Raw genomic sequence first — 9039 nt, forward strand, 5'->3', positions numbered from 1 at the left:
TTTCAGCACAGTGCGGTAGAAGCATCATGGAGAATTTTGTATATATCCTTCCTTCACCTGTCCTCTCCACCATTCACTCACTCCATGCTCACCTACCCTCCCTCTATCCTCTCACCCGCCCTCTACCCACCCACCACCCACCCTCTGTTTTAGAGTTTCCATTGCTGTGAAGTGACACAGTGACTGGACACAGTAACTCTTATAAAGGAAAACATTTCATTGGGGTTGGCTTACAGTGCAGAGGTTCAGTCCATTATCATCATGGCAAGGAGCATGGTGGCGTGCAGACAGATATGGTGCTGAGGGAGGAGCTGAGAGTTCTCCATTTGTATTTACAGGTAGTGGAAAGAGACGGTGAGCCACATTCAGCCTGGGTTGAGCATCTGAGACTTCAAAGTTGGTGACACACTTTCCCCAACAAGACCACACCTCCTAATAGTACCACTCCCTATGGGCCTGAGGTGACCATTTTCTTTTGAAGCACCACACCCACCCAGTATCCATCCCCACTCTCACCTGTGCACTCTCCACTGGTCAATCCTTGTCTACTCCTCACCGTCCATGTATCACCTGTCCATTCTCTATCCCTACAGTCACTTGCCACTCTTTCTTTCCACACCTCCAGTGAACTGTCTTCCCACCCAGAAGTCCCTCTGTCTTTTTTTTTTTTTTTGGTTCTATTTTTCGGAGCTGGGGACCGAACCCAGGGCCTTGCGCTTCCTAGGCAAGCGCTCTACCACTGAGCTAAATCCCCAACCCCAGAAGTCCCTCTGTCTTAGTTAGGGTTTTACTGCTGTGAGCAGACACCATGATCAAGGCAGCTCTCATAAAGACAACATTTAATTGAGGCTGGCTGACAGGTTCAGAGGTTCAGTCCATTTTCATCAAGGCAGGAACATGGCAGCGTCCAGGCAGGCACGGTGCAGGAGGAGCTGAGAGTTCTACATCTTCATCTGAAGGCTGCTAGGAGAAGACTGGCTTCCAGGCAGCTAGGGTGAGGGTCTTAAAGCCCACAGCCACTGTGACACACCCACTCCAACAAGGACACATCTACTCCAACAAGGCCACACCCACCCTAATAAGGCCACATCCACTCTGATAAGGCCACGCCCACTCTAGCAGCACCACACCTTGTAATAGTGCCACTTCCTGGGCAAAGAATATACAAACCACCACACCCTCCATCTCCTGATTTTCACCCCCTCGCAGTCTTGACATCCACTCACATCCTCTTCATTCGTCCTTCCAGTCACCTCTCGGTTCCCACCAGACCTTCTGTTTCCCTTCTATGTAAAGGAACAGGTTTCTACCATCCATCTTTCCATCCAACCATCTACCCCTGTCTCCTTTCTCTCTCCTCACACTTCTATTTTTCCATGGACATTGGACCAACCATCATCTGTCCTTTAATCTTTCCCTCCCTCCTACCCCGATCAACAGACATTTGAACATCTGCTACAGTCTACATTCTGCCCTGGGCCTTAGAGAATCATTACCATACAAGGTAGGCAGGAGTTAGACAAGGTGGACAGGAGAACATGGGAGACCTGAGTGTGGTGGGAGAATTGGAATTACGGGGTGACAGGAGCTGCACTAACTCGGGTGGCATTTGTGCTGATACCTCTATGATGAGAGGGCAGGCATGAAACTCTCTTTCCAGCAGAGGCAGCCATTCTTGCTGGAGCATTCACTCAATGGATCTTCATGACCTAGAGCAAGCAGGAGGGCTTGGTCCAGGAGGCACTGAGGCCTTGGGGGTTTGAGGGGCCGGGTTGGGGTGAGACAGAAGGAGGAGGCAGCGAGTGGGAAGATAGAGCCAGTTGTGGAATCTTGTCTATCAAGGAGACCCAAGGTAGAGGGTCCCTGAAGGGGCAGTGTGGTCGTCCTCACTTGGAGTATCTCCAAACCGATCCGCTCCTGCGCTGCCAGCCAGTGGCATCACAACCAGCCCTATAGAAAGAGACCCAGAGGGGTTGGGGATTTAGCTCAGTGGTAGAGCCCTTGCCTAGCAAGCACAAGGCCCTGGGTTCGGTCCCCAGCTCCGAAAGAAAGAAAGAAAGAAAGAAAGAAAGAAAGAAAGAAAGAAAGAAAGAAAGAAAGAAAGGAAGAAAGAGACCCAGGCTGGTGCCTGAGGCTCCCTAGTACCCTCTGGGTGGGTAAGCGGCCCCACATCTCTTTTCTTTCTGCTCCCACCTCCCTCTAGCCCAGCTCAGCCTTCCCGACTTCTGTACTGCAAACCATCAGGAAATAGAGATCCCGGGCACCAGAGGGTCACGTGACAGATGAACGCAGCCAGGACTCATAGCCATCCTGTGAGTAAAGCGGGTCAGTTTATCAGTTTGCTTATTTGCTTGGTATGGAGAACGTTTTGCTGCCCTAGGCCGTCTTCTGTAGACCTGCCCCACCATCTGTGTAAATGAGTGACAAAGGGTGACCAGCTTCCTCCATCTCAAGCCTTGCCAGCAGGGGACACTGTAGTTTCATGTTGAGTATGCAAGGGCTACTTCCTCATGGGACCTAACACCCCACCAGCACTACCAACATACATAAGAGGCCTAGGTGGGGAAACCAGAGCTGGGGCCAAGGTTTAAAGAGTGAAGACCTCATTCCCTCATGCACCAGCCACCTCTAAGATGGAAACAGAGTCAGGCAGGAGTGGCCAAAGGAGAGTGACACTGGGTTTGTATGTGTGTTGTCTAATTATATGTCAGTCTGACACAAGCCAGGGTGATCCGAGAGGAGGGATCCTCAACTGAGCAAATGGCTCCATGAGATCAGTCTGTAGGCCATTTCTCATTAGAGACTGACTGGGGATGGCGGCAGCCCACTGTGGGCGGTGCCATTCCTAGGCTCGTGGTTCTATTAAAAAAAAAAAAAAAAAAAAAAAAAAAAAAAAAGCATGAGGGACCAAGCCAGGAAGCAGCACCCCTCCATGGCCTGAGCATCAAAAGTAACCCTAACAAAGACAATACTACTGTGGCTTGTAGCACAGGCACTAGGAGGCTGCATTTTATTATGAAAAGGGACCAAGGAAAATTAGGAAACTTGGCACCTTATGTCAGGGCCTGCAGGGAAGGGAGGTACTTTGCTGGGAGCTCCCCAGTGCCTGGTGTTTTAGTTAGGGTTACTATTGGCTGGGATGAAACACAGTGACCAAAGCAACTTGGGGAGCAAAGGGTTTATTTGTTTTACACTTCCAGATCACTGCTGATCATCGAAGGAAGACGTCAGGACGGACACTCAAACAGGGTAAGATCTTGGAAGCAGGAGCTGATGCAGAGGCCATGGAGGGATGCTGCTTACTGGCTTGCTTCTCCTGCTTTCTTATAAAGCCCAGACCCAGCCGCCCATGATGGGACCTCCCTCTGTGGGTCATCAATTGCGTTTAAGAAAATGCCCTGTGGGCTTGCCTGCAGCAGATCTCAGGTAGTCATTTTCTCAGTTTGGGCTCCCTCCCCTCAGACGACTCTAGTCTGAGTCAGGTTGACATAAAATTAGCCAGCATACCTGTCCCTGTGCTTCGTGGGTCGGTGACACCGTCAGCAACGGTCAGAGATGGATTGCACAAGACTGTGCTAATTGGAGGGGGCATCCAGGACTCCAGGGTTGGAGAGCCATGGACTCTGCTCTGCTAAGCTGCCTTCTGCTCCTTTCCCCGGCATCCTGATGACCCAGACCTGAGTGGGATTTAGACTGGAGAGAGCTCCTTCTCCCCACAGGCCGGACTGGCTCCAGGACACGGTGTCTTGGTGGATGATGTGATTCCCAGCTGAACTCCAAGTTCTGCTCAGAGGTCTCTTGAAGAGGAGACTGAGTGTGGAGCTCAGTGGGGCCTGGGGCTGAAGGAAGAACTCGGGGGGTTGGGGAGGGGACAAGAATAGGAAAATGGATGATTGTGAAAGGGTGGGGGGGTTCGTTTACAAAGACTTTACTTTTGTTTATTCTATTTATATTGCTTATGAGTAATTTTATTTGTGTTTCTACATGGAGGGGTGGGCATTGTGTTCGTGAAAGCAGGTTATCTCTGTAGGCCAGAGGAGGGCCTTAGGTTCCTTGGTCATTCTCAGTCAGGCTGGTCAGATGGGATTAGGAACGCTGTGGACACGAGAAGGGAAAGGACGCCTTACTGTGTGTGCACACAGGATGCCACACTGTGCATTCTGGTTTCTGTCTCCTGCTGTCTTCCACCCAGGGATTTCAACCCCACCTCAGAGAGGCTTCAATACTGCTGTGATGGCTCAGGCCTTTAGCTCAGCTTCCTCATGGCCTCTGTGTAAGCAAGGTCCCAGGATGGGTGTTTTCTCCCTCAACCCCTGCTCTAGCTGTAAGCTTGTTTGTGGTGCCTCAAGGTTCTGCTTCGAGGGGAGAACTCCATGGATAAGAAACAGCTCTAAAGCCAGGCAGTGGTGGCGCATGCCTTTAGTCCCAGCACTGGGGAGGCAGAGGCAGGCAAAATACTGTGAGCTGCTAGCCTGGTCTATATAGAGAGTTCCAGGTCAGTCAGGGATACACAGAGAGAACTGTGTGTCACCGTGGGAGTGTGTGGGAGAGATCCTGACGAGGATGGGAAGGCAGGTGACGCAGAGGTCAGGCACATTCTTCAGACAATCAAATCTTGTGAGAACTGATTCAGCATCCCACAGGAACTACCATTAAAAGTTTCCTTAACCCTCCCATTGGCTCGTCTTCAGAGACCAAAGACCTCTCTGGCCCCAACTCTTAAAGGAGCCACTACCTTCTAACATCCCCGAATCAAGTACCAATTCTCCAGCATGGGACAGACCATGGGGACAGAAAATGAGTGGAGGTGGGACAGGGAGCATGGAGGGACATGAGACCACCGAGGGTTGCAGATGGCCCTGACTGTCCTGGAACTCACTCTGCAGAACTCAGGGGTTGGGGAGGGGACAACTAGTTGGCCTCAAACTCACAGAGATCTGCCTATCTGCCTCCCAAGGCCCAGGATGATGTGAGTGTGCAACCACACTGACGTACAAGCTCTGTTCTCACTGGGGTTCTGACTCCACAGGCCCATTGTGGACCAAGATGTGGTGTGGCTTCAGCTTCTCATGCACGGGTCACTGAAGGACTGCCAGGGTGGGAGAGGGGCTGCCAACACCATTAGAGAGGCTGCCTTCCCTGTGGTTTAGCTCAAATTTGCTTCTAGAGGAAAATGTACACAAAGGCCGGGTCACTCACTAAGTCTGGGGACGAGTCCAGGAAGGCGGGGAGTGGTTGAGGCCTGAGAATGCAGAGGAGGGGCCCGTTGCCAAGGGTCCAGCCAGAACCAGCCTAACCTTGAACTTCAGTGCCTTCGGCCTTGGGGTGTCTCTTGACTGAAGGAGGTGTCCTCTCTTTGTGACTATCCCTAAGGCAAGAGTCCAGAGCTGATCCTGGGACCAGTTCCCACAGCCAGGTCCTAGATGGGTCAGTCTGGGCTAGCAGGAGGGAGGGGCAGGTTGCTGCAGGCTGAGGAGGAAGTGGGACGCTCCCTGGCTGGGAGGACAGTGAACCTTAAGTGGGAAGATGCTGAGTGGAGGTCAGTGGCCCGGTGGCCAGGGTCCGGCTCTTGGAGGACAAGGCTGTCCAGGAATAAGTGTTTCCATTCCCAGCCAGGGGTGGAGCCAGGGGGGCCTCACCCTGTGCAACTGAGGAGGTTTTCCCCACTGCCCTCACCCCACCATCTTTCCTGAAAACAGCAAGGGAGCCACAGTGGTTGGGCACAGCTTCAGGGAACCTCATGGGGCTGATGTCTCAGAGCTTGGTCTTTCTGTTCTCACCTCAGAGAGGTTGGGGCAGGCCAGAAGTCACACAGCAACATTGTCTTAGTCAGGGTTTCTATTCCTGCACAAACATCACGACCAAGAAGCAAGTTGGGGAGGAAAGGGTTTATTCAGCTTACACTTCCACATTGCTGTTCATCACCAAAGGAAGTCAGGACTGGAACTCAAGCAGGTCAGGAAGCAGGAGCTGATGCAGAGACCATGGAGGGATGTTACTTACTGGCTTGCTTCCCCTGGCTTGCTCGGCTTGCTCTCTTAACCCAAAACTACCAGTCCAGAGATGGCACCACCCACAATAGGCTGGGCCCTCCCCCCTTAATCACTAGTTGAGAAAATGCCTTACAGCTGGGTCTCATGGAGGCATTTCCTCAACTGAGGCTCCTTTCTCTGTGATAACTTCAGCTTGTTACACAAAACCAGCCAGTACAAACGTGCTTGGATACAAGGCCCAAGTTCCAAGGACAGACGTTAACATGTTTGAATGTCTCTTCATACGTGAAGGGAAAGGGGTAGGGCTATGCGACATAAACTAGACATGGTGACACATATCTGTAATCTCAGTACCCAGGAGGTAGAGGCAGGAGGATTCCAGAGATGGCTCGGTGGAGAAGAGTGCTTGCTGCCAAGCCTGACGACCTGAGTCCATTCTATGGGACCCAGGCGTGCCTTCTGACCCGAGCCATGGTCCCCCCTTTCCAAAAATCAATTTAAAGAACATTCAAGGTCATCCTCCGCTCTAGGGAGGACAAGCCCAGCTGGGGGCTGCATGAGACCCTGTCTCAAAAACAATTATTTTTTAAAAGAAAAAGAACGTGATGTAGCTTGGGTTAAATCTGGTCTTTTTACCAATGCACCAGCGGGGAATATGTCACTGGTGTTTAACACAGGAAAGGCTCACAGCAGCAAGCCAGCCTCGATCTGGCAAAACAATGGCTCTCCATGGCACCGCCCATCCACTTGGGGGCACCCAGCCAGGGCTGTGGCCCCTGCCTGCATCTTCTCTGCTCTCCCCATGCTCGGGGCCATTGAAAGCTGGACCTGAGCTCTCAGCCTGTCTCCCCAAGCTCAGCCCCCACTAACCTCCTGGGATCTCTGACTTCAGGCCCCCCCCCCCCGCATCTCCCCAAGTGTCATGACCTCCTGTGGTCGGTCATAGGGCACGCAGTTCTAAGCACAGGCTCTGTCCCTGTCTGCTCCCCTCTCTGCCTCTTTGCTGTGTCCTGTTTCCAATCTTGCCCTCTCTGACCCTCAGCCTCTTCTGCAAGATGGCAACAGTGTGAGCATTCGCCTAACGCTGCTGCTGTACAGCTCTGACTTGTAATCCTCCTGCCTCAGCCTCCAGGAGGCCGAAATGTCGGCTGTGTACCACCATGCCTAGCTTTAAACGAGTGACGAGTGACTATTCTTAAAGCTGCCAGGTGTTAACCTGGGATGAGGCACTGACAGGATCTAGTAAGCAGTGTGGTGCTGACCAGATGGGAGGCCATTGTCCAAGTATTTAGGATGCTGCTTGCCGTCCCTATGTTTATCAGGGCTCCCCTCAGAACTCCCCCGGGTTAACAGTCTGACTCCTCTTGGTAGTAAGCCCTGGAGGCACAGAGGTGGGACTTGGGCCATCTCCTTTGGTGTTCTTAGGCCTGACTTGGGTAGATATTCAAAGATTTGAATGAATGAATGAATGAATGAATGAATGAACTCCAAGTCTCCTACACCATCATGTTTCTCTCTATTGGAAGTCATTCACACAACAGTATACAAGTCAGTACCACTTTTATCTGGTCCGATCAACATGCTTAAACTATCCCATGTCCCTGTAGGATAGTGACCCTTAGTGACTGTGAGTCCCCAAGTACAGCACTCTTTACGTTTTAAAGTTTCTATTTTTCTCTCTTTTTTTTCCTGAGGAAGGGGAGCCGTTGGCAGAGAGACAGCCCCTAGGGTTCACTGGAGGAAGCCTTGCCCCCCAGTCTTCGGGAAGGTAGGAGGACGTCCCACTGGGCTGAGGTAAAGTTCAGGTTGCCCGGGTCACGGGTCACGTAAACTGGAAAGGCCTCAGAAGCTTGGGACTTCAAGTTCTGAGTCTCAGCAGGAAGCTGAGAAGAGGGCTGGACCTGACCTCTCGGTGGGACCTAGGGCCCTGCTGGAAGCATCCGGTGCCTGTCATTCTGAGGCCACATCAAATCCCTGATCAAAAGAGGTGCTGGCTCCCCGGGAAGATTTGTTCTGTTTGCTTCTTGGACCTTTTTCCTTCCACACAAAGTACTCTAAGCAGTTGCCATTCTTGTCCTGAAAAGTCTGCTGGGTCCTTTTGTAACTTAGCACTGTGAAGAGTTGACTGTGTGCCACGGAGGCTCCCGGTATCTCAACCCAAGAGCATTTATTGAGCACCCAATGTATATGCCTGGACCTTTATTGAGCACCTTATGTATGCCTGGACCTTCAGTGTTATCTAGGGGAAAGAAAGCTAGTTTAGTCACACCCTGGGACTTTAGACTGCAGACCTATTTTGGGGGAGCATTCCTCATTAAATCTGAGGATCAGGAAGAATCTTGGTAGTTAAGAGGGTTAGGTTTACCCCACCAGCAGCAAATACTCAGTGAGTACAGACCAGGTCCTGGGGGCAGCAGGAGGAGATGCAGACTTGGTCTTTGTGAGCCCGGGTCCCAGGAGGGGTCCCTACCTTCTCCCCTCAGTGTGACAAATGGCCACGTGTTAAGCAGGGTATGGTGACCCGTGCCAGCTGCCTCACGACACCAGGGCTCAATTCCAGATGTTGCCAGTGGGTAGAGGGTACCAAAAGCTCTACTCCCTTTTAATTTCTAAATGCTGGGTGGATACACACAGAGAGCTTGTCATTAGAAACTGCCGAATGTATTCAGTCTCCTAGAGTTCCAAACTCTGGGACCGATGTGGAGGGTAGAGTCCCATGGACGGGTTCCCGGGGAGATCAAGGTTTGGATAGGCGGGTGTCAGAGGTTCATCAGATGTTACAGAACAATGACTGAGTGCTCTAGTAGCTGTGTGAGCATACAAGGAAACTGGTGTGTGTGTGTGTGTGTGTGTGTGTGTGTGTGTGTGTGTGACCCTCATGGTTCCTTTGGATCCAGGAGCAGTTTTCAATGCACACACAGTCAGAAGCCAAGGACATACCCCCTGCTTTCTACCAGTTTTGAGAGTTCTCTGGGGTCATTGTGGGAGTTGAGGTGATGGGCTTTGTTGGTGAAATATTTCCCTCGCAGGCACAGAGACCTGAGCC

The 9039-nt window shown here is 51.7% G+C and overlaps 1 long non-coding RNA gene across 1 annotated transcript; it reads left to right on the forward strand.

Annotated features, from left to right (window-relative positions):
* The first annotated feature begins 1219 nt into the window (after positions 1-1219).
* On the forward strand, positions 1220-7787 carry LOC147999485 (uncharacterized). Its single transcript, XR_015644202.1, has 4 exons — positions 1220-1504; positions 2204-2312; positions 3201-3249; positions 7688-7787. It is a non-coding gene; the product is annotated as an uncharacterized LOC147999485 (long non-coding RNA).
* The last annotated feature ends 1252 nt before the right edge of the window (positions 7788-9039 follow it).

This window comes from Rattus norvegicus, chromosome 19, assembly GCF_021556685.1.
Source record: "Rattus norvegicus strain SHRSP/BbbUtx chromosome 19, alternate assembly SHRSP_T2T, whole genome shotgun sequence".
Lineage (NCBI taxonomy): Eukaryota > Metazoa > Chordata > Mammalia > Rodentia > Muridae > Rattus > Rattus norvegicus.